General features: G+C 41.2%; 1 protein-coding gene across 1 annotated transcript in view; it reads left to right on the top strand.

The window, feature by feature from the left end:
• Positions 1–216: 216 nt before the first annotated feature.
• The window catches only part of PRICKLE1 (prickle planar cell polarity protein 1), a 105,184-nt gene continuing 93,595 nt past the window's right edge, over positions 217–11,805 (top strand). The window contains exon 1 of the mRNA XM_012743871.2: positions 217–445. The gene's annotated coding sequence lies outside the window, so the exon portion shown is untranslated. The remainder of the gene's footprint in view (positions 446–11,805) is intronic.

The raw sequence follows: 11,805 nt of genomic DNA, 5'->3' as shown, positions 1-11,805 counted from the left end.
CGGCCCCGCGCTGCGACCCGCGACCTCGCCTCTCGGGCCGCGCGGGGGTGCGCGTGGGCGCGCGGGGCTCGATCCCGCGGCGGCGGCGTCCGCGCTCCGTGTTTTCGCTCGCGCCGGGCCGGCGGCGGAGGGCGGGGTGCGCGGCGGCGCCGCGGCGCGGGGCTGGGAGCCCGAGCGCACTCGCCTGCAGCCCGCCGCCCGCCGCCTGCCGCCAGCGCCGCCTCCCGCGGCCGCCGCCGCCGACAGCGCGCCCCGGACATGCCAGCGCCGCGCCGCCCGCGCTGACCGCCCCGAGCGACGCGCGGCCGCCCGCACCGCGACTCCCGGGGCTCCGATGGTTCGTGCGCTGCCCGCCCTCGCCCGCCCCTGACGCCGCGGACCGCAGCCCCGCAGCCCCGCCGCGGCGCCGAGGACCGTCCAGCCGAGTTGTCGCTCGGGCGCGCGGGTGAGTGGCAGCCCGGCTCCCGGCGGGTCCTGCGGAGCGGGCTGCGGCGCGGCGGGTGGGGGGGCGCCGCAGGGCCGAGGCCGGGGCACCCTCGCTGTCACCGCGGGGAGTCTCTGACACCCAGGCTGGGCCGGCGTGGCGGAAAATAAGGGAGAAGGGCACGATCGGTGTGTTGGGCAGTGGAGGCAGACGCCGCGCTGCAGCACCCGGAGGGCTTCGGCCGGGCACCCGCACGGCCCCTGCCCGCCGCTGCAGCTCGGCCACCTCTCGCTGCATGCCCTCCTGCGTGGCGACGCGGGCGCTGGGAGGCGAGGGCGCGTTGGCGTGTCCCCGCCGCTGAGGATCGCCTGTCACCTACTGGCGTCCGGAGGGAGGGTCCCGGTTCTGTCCTCGCGCGCCGGGGAAAGGGCCAGTTGCTCTCTGCCAGGGGTGCGCCAGCTCCCGCCGCTGCCCCCCGCGCCCCGCGGCGGCGTTTCTGTCTGTAGCACCTATGTGCAAAGGGAGGAGAGCGTCTTCCTCTCTTTAGGCAGAAAAAGTTGAAGAAACTAGGCACGTTAACGATTAGCAGGACCAGGACGCAGGATGCAGCGGAACGCTGTTAAATTTTCATTGCCCTCTAAGAAAAACAAACGGCATCGCCATTGACTTTTGGCAGCGCCGTGTTATTTTGGGGACTTTGGGGAAAATTGTCCACAGATTGTCTTCGGGAGGCCGAAGAAGGGGGCGGGTGGGGGCGGGAGGGAGGGAGGACGGCTGGCACCGCGCTGAGTTCCAGCTTGCTTGAGGAGGAGGGTCCGGGATCACGAGCCAAACGCGTTTGGTGCCTGGTTTTTAGAAAGCACATCAGGGCAGAGCTGCCGCCGTGAGCAGGGCGGAGAGCACACCGTGGGAACCGGCCTAAAGGGAAAGAACACGTCAAAATCCTGCCTCTGCCGGGGAGTGCAGATGCATTTGTGCTGTAAAATAAGGGTGCATGCCTATGTGCTTTTAGGATAGATTTTATGAAGGACAAATTATACTTAATGAAATTGTACCTTGTATCTGTTCGTGCTTACAGTTTTGTCTACCGCCTCACTGTAATCCGTACTTCAGGAGGCTGTGTCTGCCGCTGGTGTTATGTAATTGATGTAGTTCGCCATCAGATATTTTTTAATGTACTTTTGGAGTAAAGGGAACTTCCATCTGTCTTTCCAGACAGGCCCAAGGTGTAGACGGGTGAGGGTTGCTAATGTTTGCCCTAGTCTGGCTCCAGATGTGTGAGCTCAGCTGTTGCCTGTCACTTAGGTGACAACTGGCCTTTTCCCACTAAGCCTTTGCTGTCTCCATTATCCTCAGTGAAGTGTCAGTGTTCAGCCGCCTTCTATTATCAGGAGTGGACTCTAGCCCCTTGGGAGGCGGAGGCCTTGTTTGACCATCCCCAACAATATGAATGTTTTCAGATTCTAGGAAGGAAAAAAAAAATCCTGTGATAGCAAGACAGATACATTTTGAATTGAGCATCAACTTAATCCAGAGATTCTGCTTTAATCAAGACAGCTCTATACAGATGACGCAATATCTGTCAAGCCTTTTCTCTGGAACAATATTTACTCCCACCAGGGGATTTTAAACTTAAACAGCAGCCATTTATCTTCCTGTCTGGTGGAGCCTGGTTCAGTTTGCCTCCAATGTGGTCCTAGCCTTGGTGGCTGGGTTTGGCCTGGGACAGGAATCTGTCATTGTAGCCCAGCTGGAGCCTGAAGAAAGCAAAATACAGCACCTGCTGGTACCAGAGGGTTTCTAAATGCCATCGACTGACGAGTCAGGAAACACAGAAGGAGATATTTTACAAGCTCTTCCAGAAGTGTTTATACAAAGGATTTAAAGGTTAAAAATGCATGTGCTCTACATATTAAAACTGAAAGGTGCTACAAATAAAGGGATGTTACCCACAGTTAAGGGTTTGCACACTTGCTGGTGAACTCAAAAATCTGTAAGTTTAATAAGTCATGGCTGACATAGTGACTCATTCTTATGAATAAGCCTCAAAAAGGAAAAAACGGAAGGAAGGAAGGGAGGAGGGAGGGGGGAAGCAAAACTAGATGATGGTTCATAGAGATAGACATATTGATATGAGTGAATGGATTTACTAAATTAATTTTTCCGTCCTTAATTTGGTACTAATTGGTGATTTATCACTCAGTGAGCCTGTTGGTTCATAGGTTTTTAAAAGAAAAGTGATATATTTTACTAAAGTGACAGATTCAATCAGTTCTGCTAGTAATACCAGTGAAGCTTAAAAAGCTTATTATGTTTTTATAATCGAGGTCTATGTAACCACTCTTTGTCCCTGGGGGTGGGGAGGGCGGTGATGAGTCATCTTGGTTCACCCAAATAAAATCTAACATTAGCTGGGGAGAAAAAAAGAACCATTTTAGGGTTAATAGCTGAACTGTTTAGAGTCAGATATGGGTAAAAGTCTGTTGTTTCTAATATTCTCTCATATGATAACTATAAAAAGACCAAAAAAGTTAAATTTTGTAGTTTCTTTGATTAAGGATTTTTAAAAGTAAGCTGAAATATAAGTTTAAAAAGTGGCATTGTAAGATAATTTCTCTAAAGTCTCATAGAAGTATTTGAAAGCAAAATACGAAGAGTTCATTGAGTATGTGTTTATAATACTCATGAAGTGAAATAAGAATCTTTAAAAATATTTTCCAGTAATTAATTAACTCCTTTCATAGCCTATACCTATATGTTAGCATGTCCAATATTATGAGAAACAATCTTCAGTAAAGATTATCATTACTTGCATTCTAGTTACTGCAGTTAATTTCCTGGTTAAAGTAATTTATAAAGAGTAAATTTTTCCTTTTAAAGAAGGAAAGAAAATCCAGGTGCAGTGGGGCCCACCTGTAGTCTCAGCTACTCCAGAGGCTGAGGCAGGAGGATCGCTTGAGCCCAGGAGTTTGAGTCCAACCTGGGCAACATAGTGAGATCCCATCTCTGAAAAAAAAGTAATTTAAAAAGTCAAAATGATCCTCATCTGTGTGTAAAAATGTTAAAGATATCATTTGACTAGGATAGACTCCTCCCCCTTGCAGAAATAGCTCTTTTTCTTCATGTTATATAAAATAGTGTCAATTATTATTTTTATATCAATTATTATTATAGATCAGCAATTTCAAATAATATCAATTATTTCATGCTTATTAGTGAAAGATGCATGTGTAATTATTTCACAATAAAAAGGAGTTGGGGAAGTAAATAAATTGTGTTTCTTGGTTGGTTGGTGGTTGGTTGATGTTTTAAGGAACCATTACTTGTTTTTCTTCTGGTCACCAGAATGAAAGATTACTGAATTGTCTTTAGAAGGTTGGTGTGAGTAAACGAATTGAGAGAGGGAAGGAAAAATCTGGGTGCCAAGTCCTGCACTGTTGAGTTACTCAAAACAGGCAGCATTTGGAGCCAGCGCTGCAGCACAGAGTGCCAAGGACCAGGATGGCATCAGGGCATTTGCAGCAGCCCGAGCTGCTGACCTCCCCACTTCTGTTCACAGAGAAGCATGGTGTCTCAGCTCCCCCAGGAGCCAGGAACCACACCTCCTTGTTTATGGTCCTCCTGAACCAAAGGACCAAAGGAGGTTGACTACATGGATGTTGGTGAATGCACATTTTGGAGCAGTGAAAAAAGCCTAGCCTGCGATTGCATGGGGTGTGTGAGTGAGCCTCTGTTTCCCTCCTACCCCCATCTCCTGAAGGAGTCACAAGGGGAAGAGGCATGCTTTACAAGTTGGAACACGCTAATGTCATGATACTTCTGGCGCAGAGATACAATAGAATAATCAGATCACTTTTCTGTGTGCCAGAATGACACAGTTTTTCCAAGAACCATTCCTGAGCTGCTGGTCCACTGGCACTATTTCTAGTTATTGGGGAAGGGGTGGGGAAATCAAACCTCTTAAAGAGAATGTAATAATTCTTCCTGTGTCTCTGTTTTATGCACTTGTTTAGACTAAACTCTAAATGCATTTTGGTCATTTTTGAAGAGACCTCTCCAGGAACAAGAATGATTGCCTAGTCCAAACTGATTAGACCTGTGTAGGTTCATTCTTCCATAAAGAGAGATTTTACCTTAAAAATGAAAATAAAAGTGTCAGCCAGGCAGAAGCCAAGGTAAACATTTTAAAACTTAGAGCTGTAAACTAGCAAGTAGCTGTCATTTACCTTTACTTAACTTTCTTCCTGCCCATCCATAATTTTGGTCCTAAGTGATCCTAAAAATCAACTGACCAATTCAACTGCAGTTGTATTTTTCTCACTGGTAGATTTGGGGTAAACTCTTGGGAGAGATGCCTTTCATTTCTAGTGGATTACACTTCAGAAAAAAAGTGAGAGCTGTGTTATTTCAGTTGTTCTAGTACTGAAGTCATGGACTCCTTTCTAAGAGTTTTGTCCCAGCTGCTGATTTATAGCACCCAACAGCTTTTGCTTTGCATATGTTTCTCTCCTTTTCTCATCCATCTCTGGAAACAAAGATTTGTCAATACTGCAGTGAAAATATTGCAGTTAGATGCAGACCCATAGGTAGACTCCTACGTGCTGTGTGCTCTCGCTCAGCTGCCCTTCTTTTATCAGAGGTACAGATCCCAGGGCTTGCAATTATGGTCTTTGACTTTGGTAACAATTCTGTTTGAAATGTTTCCAATTACACACAATATTGGCGGCATGTAGCAGCTGCATGCCAAAAAGCATTTCAAAGTGTGTTCCAAGAATCAGGCTGTGATTGCTTTTAATTTAAATAAAGGCTATTTGGTTTCCTGTGATGTTTTTTATAACCACCTTTTCCCCCATTTTTGTTGCCTTAAAAAAAAAAAGTCTAATATAAAGTAGCCACCACTTAATGTGATAAAATATTGACTCTAGTTTTCTAGGATGGCTGTTTGCTTTTAGCAAGCACAACAGACAATTTAATAAAGGAATTTTAAAGAACCATTGCACAGCAGTTTGGATTTCCCCAAAGACAAAAAGGGGGAAAGGTTATCTGATAGCATATTGTAAATAGCTAAAGTTTTCCAATTTTCCTCTCTTCTTCTTTAGGGACCTATCATTATAATTATCTTTTTAGGTCACTGGAGATCATTTGGTATACTGTCTTTTTTTTTTTCAGATTCCTCTATTTTTTTTGTGGGTCCACGAAGAGGTGTTAAAAAATAAACTTAAAAGGGTGGAGAGAGATCAATAAGAATATTCTTAAAATAGGGAGGTGGGGTGAGGTGGGCCAGCAAATCATTTCACCATTTTACAGGAAGTAAACCCTCCAAATTGGCCTCCTCTGTGGGCTTGAAATTTCTGAACACTGAAACCCTTTTAAATGGTGGTCATTTAAATCTCTCAGTAGCTGCCAGATATACTGGACTTATTAAATCTGAAAATAAGAAAATATACACTCTTCGGACTTGGAATGAATGGATTGGGAATAGGACTGAGGAGTTCTGTTTCCAGGACAGTTTGTTGGCCCACCTGAAACATAACACCTAGAGCTAGAGGGTATCCAATAGGTGAGGTGCTAAGATGGTCCTAATTAAGGTGTTTTCACATAGGCTCTTTCAATCCTGGCAAAAACATCCTATAGAATATAGTGCTTCTTTGGGTTGAACAGTAGTTGACTTGCATAAATGCCAACATGTCTTCTGGCATTTTTGGAAATCTTCCATCATGTAATAAATAGTGCTGTATAATCCAAATTTGTAAATGCCATGTTTCATGTAGCCCCTGTAGAGACAGCTGAAATTAACCCAGGCTGCTAGGGATCATTGAGATCCTGGAGGTTAGGTTACTGCCTAAATCCAAAGTACTACCAGTAACTAACGCTATGGGAGGCCTTTGATCAAATCTAGGAGAAGGTGTGAGGTTAATCTTAGTATAGCAGTGTACTGTGAGGAAGTGCCCATCAACCGATGCTCAATGTTTTCCTTTTAATCCCTTCTGTCCTTGGAAACTGTCTTTCAATTAGGCAGACCTACTTGGAGGAAATTTGCTCAATTAGAGGTAAAATGAGGTTTATGTTACTTTATCAGCTGAGCACCCCAGCCTGCCAGACATGCCCACCCCGCCCAAGCCCATTGCTATAGTGACAAAACCCACAGTAATGATGGTTGAAATAGAAAGTCTATTAAAACCTTTTTCTATATTGGGCTCTGCCCTACTTAAAATGCTGCCTTCTGTGTGTGTGTACACACACGTACACACACACACACACACACACATACACACACCACTCTTTCAGTCTAATAATAGTAAACTGATTTAAGCTATGTTATCTGTTCACCAAGGGCATTTCTACTTCTTTTGTTTCTTTCATTCCACTGATAAGCAAATAATATGGTAATCTTCTGAAGAAACTCATAACTTGTTAACTGGAATTGGTATTTCCAACAATGCTATTTACATGCTTGAATAATCTAAGTTCCTAATTTAGGATCTGAAAAAGGGCTAGATAGTGTGATATTTTTGTTTTGCTTTAAAATATCTCTTCCAAACCATTTAGGGAACTGTTAGGTTTTATATAAGAAGACTGTTCTAGTGCTCTAGTGTTGAAATACTTGTTATAATGTATATCAAAAAGATGACATTTTAAATTCTTCTGTGACTATGTAATTAATAAGTATGCTCAGAGCTGGAAGTATATGCACGTTACATAATTTTTAGAAAGATAAAGTTAGGTCTGAAGTGCATTAAAGAATCACAGATGTTTCTTGTAAGAAAATACATATGCTTCGTAGGAATTTTGAACTGCTTTCTGATGCTAAGCTTTGTTCACTGCAAGGATCATATGAATAATTTCATTGAGTTGCCCCAGTTCTTATTTACACAAGCCCTGAGAGAGGAGCTGAAGTGATAAATAACTTTCCCCCCTCACCTAGCTCTGAAATGCTTTAGCCTTTTATGTTTTCATGACTGTGAAGGGGAGGGAATAAAATATACAGAGAAGATGTTTGTGTTTAACTAACTTAATCATATAAGTTTCCTTTGTGGGCCTTCTATAAGCTTAAACAGCTTGGCAGGCTAATAGCCAAAAACGTGTCCTCAAGTACTGCCAAACGTGTTAAAAGCAGACCAGGCCTTCTCCATATTGAGGTACTGGAAACATATTTTTTTAACCTTCTGAATATTTAGGAATAAACCAGGAAAATCATTCTCCATCTCCCCCTCTTTACCCATGGAAACTGAAATTATTATTCATTGCCGTGTTGAAATGAGAAACTGATAGGAATGATGATATTTGTGTGGGAATGTTTTAAACTAGTTTGATGTGGCTGTTTAGGCAGGAAGCAACCAGGTTACTACAGTGTATGATCAGGCTTTTCTGTTATTTTTATGTTTGGGTTGCCTGTAGAAACGGACTTTTTTGCATTGGTTCAGTAACTTTTGACAGAGTACTTTGTCTGTTTATCCTGTTTCTTACAGTAGTGGAACAGTTGTGATGTGCTATAAGAGTGCAGAAAAAGTTTGCTTTTCTAAACTCTTCTTCTTAAATTCAGAAAACTCAAGACTATATATAGTACAATAGCTGTGTAATTTCAGGTCAGTCTCTCAGCCTTCGTGGGCCTCAGTTTCTTCATATATAAAATGAGGGAATTAAGCTAGATTAGTGCATATTAATCAAAAAATTAAATCCTACATACCTATGAAGACTTTTCAAAATACAAATATATAGATATTTTAAGGCAGCAGGTTTGGGTGGGATCTTGCACATTTAGCTTGGACAAGCTTCTCAGGTGATTTCAAAGCACAACTGCTGTTGAGCCACTAAATTAGATGAGGTCTAAGATTTCCTTCCAGTTGAAAAATTTTATCTTCCTAGTCCTACTAGGATTAGGAACTGCTAGGAACTACTTGCCTTCCTTTTCTTTTTCTCCCTCCCCTCTCTTTCTTTCTCTCTTCTTCCCTCCCATCTCTTCTTCCTTCTTTCCTTTCTTCCTTTCTCTTTTGTTCATTCATTCATTCTTTTTGTTTTTCTTTTTCTTTTTTTTTTGAGACAAAGTCTCACTCTGTTGCCCTGGCTAGAGTGCCATGCGTCAGCCTTAGCTCACAGCAACCTCAAAGTCCTGGGCTCAAGCGATCCTCCTGCCTCAGCCTCCCAACTAGCTGGGACTACAGGCATGCGCCACCATGCCTGGCTAATTTTTTCTATATATTTTTAGGTGGCCAATTAATTTCTTTATATTTTTAGTAGTGACAAGGTCTCGCTCTTGCTCAGGCTGGTCTCGAACTCCTGACCTTGAACAATCCTCCCACCTCAGCCTCCCAGAGTGCTACAATTACAGGCATGAGCCACCGTGCCCGGTCTCATTCATTCATTCTTAATGGCTACTCTTATTCTTAATGTTGCTTTTAAAATATTATAGATGTCATTTTTTTCATTTTCCATTAGTGATATTGATCATCAGTATTATAATCATACAAATCCTGTTGGTATGCTTTTGTTTTGATATATGTAAGGATTTTAACTGTAATAAGTTTAATTCAGTGAATCAAATCAATATCATAGATGAATACTGATTTTTCCCCATTGAGCCATATTGTTGTTAGTATATCAATAAAGATGAGAAGCATTATTTTTTTATCAATTAGATGTCATTTTAACCCAGCTCTGGGAAGATCTATGTTCTATGCTTGTGAGTAGATGGTAATCACAAGGAACCATGCATATTACCATGGCATACCCAATGCCTAACACAGCGCCTAGTGCATGGTAGACACTTGACAAATACACAGAGCCCAAAAGATCAAGAAACTTTTTGAAAATATAATGTTAATTATGTTTTCAAATAATATGCTCAATATGTTTTTCATCATCTTCCAGATACTCTTCAAGTAAAGTACCCCCAAATTTAAAACAATGAGTATAATTGTTTATCTGAAAAACAGCATGATAAATACATTATTTTTCTTATGTTTCTAGACTTTGGGCATACTCCATAGTGTATATATTGCGTTTTTTCCCCTTGGTCTCATTGTTTTAAATTTGGAGGTACTTTACCTGAAAAGGTATCGGAAGGTTGACAAAAAAGATAATTGAGCATATTATTCAAAAATGTTATTAACAAACTACTGAAAAATAAATTTATCCTATTTCCTTTTTGTTCTCTTATATTTGTTGAATGAATGAATTTCAATTTTCTGTGGCCATACAATATGTCTCAATTTAAGAAATATTGCATGTACCCAGCCATATCACCATAAAGTTTTAAAACTTCCTGACAAATGTATAACTTTAATACAATTTTAAGTCCTATTTTTGAAGATTTTGAATTATAAAGATCAAAAACTTTAAATAGATCTTTATTAATACAAATTTCTTTAAGTGTTATGTAGCTCTATCTACTGATCTATCTATGCCTTTAAGCCCTTTATCTTTTCAACAATGGAAATACCAATTCTCACTTTTTTGGATTAATGAAGTAATCTTTAAACTAGCTAATTATAATTACTTTTTATAGCCAGCAATTACTTTGATCCTTTTATAGACATGATTTCATGCCATATCTTTTATAACATATGAAGCATAATATTTCAAACTGTCTGTATCCATACAGAGATTCATATCTATATATATAATTTTTTATTCTAGATAAGATAAATCAGAATCTCAATAAAATATGATAAACACTCTCAGTTTTTTTCATAATAACTGTAACACATCTGAAAGTTTGATTGTCAATCAGGGGAAAATTCTTGGTTACATAGTTTTGTGGAAATAGATTAAAAATCTTTGTTGCCCATTTTGTTTCTTTGCTTCTTCTGTCTTTGAAAATTTGAGTATTTTTTATCATTATCAATTATTGCCATTACTGTAGAACATAAACAGAATAAATAAAAAGAAATTAAACCAATCAATATTACTGATGGCTGTGTCTACATAGTACAAATAGAAGGTAACATTTGATACCTAGTTTACTTGATTTTTTTGTTGCTGTTGTATGTTTCATTCTTGTGGGGGGCGTTTGTTTTATTTTGATTTATTTTCATTAAAAGAACTGTAAAACTAGTCACTATAGGCCAGGTATGTGGCTCACGCCTGTAATCCTAGCACTTTGAGAGGCCGAGGCTTGAAGCCAGGAGTTCGAGACCAACCTGAGCAAAGAGCGAGACCCCCACCTCTACAAAGAATAGAAAAATTAGCAGGGCCTGGTAGCTCATGCCTATAGTCCTGGCTACTCTGGAGGCTGAGGCCAGAGGATTGCTTGAGCCAAGGCGATTGAGGTTGTGGTGTGATGCCACTGCACTCTAGCCTGGGTGACAGAGTAAGACCCTGTCTCAACAACAACAACAACAACAAAAACGGTCATTCTAAAACTTGAATAACTCTCCAATCTCCTTTGAACTTTTTCACTGTATGTGCATTGCCAGTAGCAAAATCAGCTAGCTTCAGCACATTTTTTCCTAGCGTATGCCCTTTGCCAAATCAAATAATCAGGGCCTCAGAGTAGAAATTTCTACCTGAATTATCTACTTGGGTTGTTTACACAATGTAACAGGAAAACTCTCTTTTAGTCATTATGTGAACTGCGAGGCATTTTAATCAGGAAAAAGATTAAGCTATAACTAAACAGTTTAAGGATCATTTGAAATGAATTGAGAGCTGGTTCAGAGTATTGTATAAAGCCTTAATATTTGTAGGCTTGACTTTCCTAAAGTTTCACAGCTAACCTTATTTGTGCTGGACTTCAAGCTAAGGGACAGGTGGGATCATGGCTCATCCATCCTGTCATGTCTCCGCTCAAAAGTTATCTGATGTCAGAGATGCTTCCCTGATCACCCCATATAAAACAGCAGCATCCCTGCCTTCTCCCAGCCACCACCCAGCACTCCCCAAGTCCCTTAACCTGTGCTTTTTTCCCATAGCTCTTATCACTGTCTGATAGGTATTTACTTATTATACCTACCTGTTCCATTAAAATGCCTGTACGCTATAGTATTCTGTCTACTGCTTTATCCTCAGCTCTTAGAGTTAGTGCCTGGCACATAGTAGGTGCTTAATAAATATCTGCAGAATGAATAACTGCACTCAATCTAACAGTATTTACTGCTGAGAAAATTAGAGAGTTCTAAGTTTATAATCTCAATCTTAAAATAGGGCAATAAAGTTGGCAAACAGCCTTTCTTGTTTTACAGGTTCGGAACTGGCAGACCATTTTAATGTTATATATAAAAAACAAATAATAGTCGGTATTTATTTTTATCTGAGCAAAAATTTTTTAGAAAAGAGATAGAGATTTTTTTCTTTTGAGGTTTTGATTTTTGCAGCCGAAGTGGAGTTTCAGAGCTGTTTGCCCCCTTATCTGAATAAAGCCTGAGAAATGTGATAAGAGTATG

The sequence above is a fragment of the Microcebus murinus genome, chromosome 10, assembly GCF_040939455.1.
Source record: "Microcebus murinus isolate Inina chromosome 10, M.murinus_Inina_mat1.0, whole genome shotgun sequence".
In the NCBI taxonomy this organism is placed as follows: domain Eukaryota; kingdom Metazoa; phylum Chordata; class Mammalia; order Primates; family Cheirogaleidae; genus Microcebus; species Microcebus murinus.
This window is presented reverse-complemented; position numbering and strand designations above follow the sequence as displayed.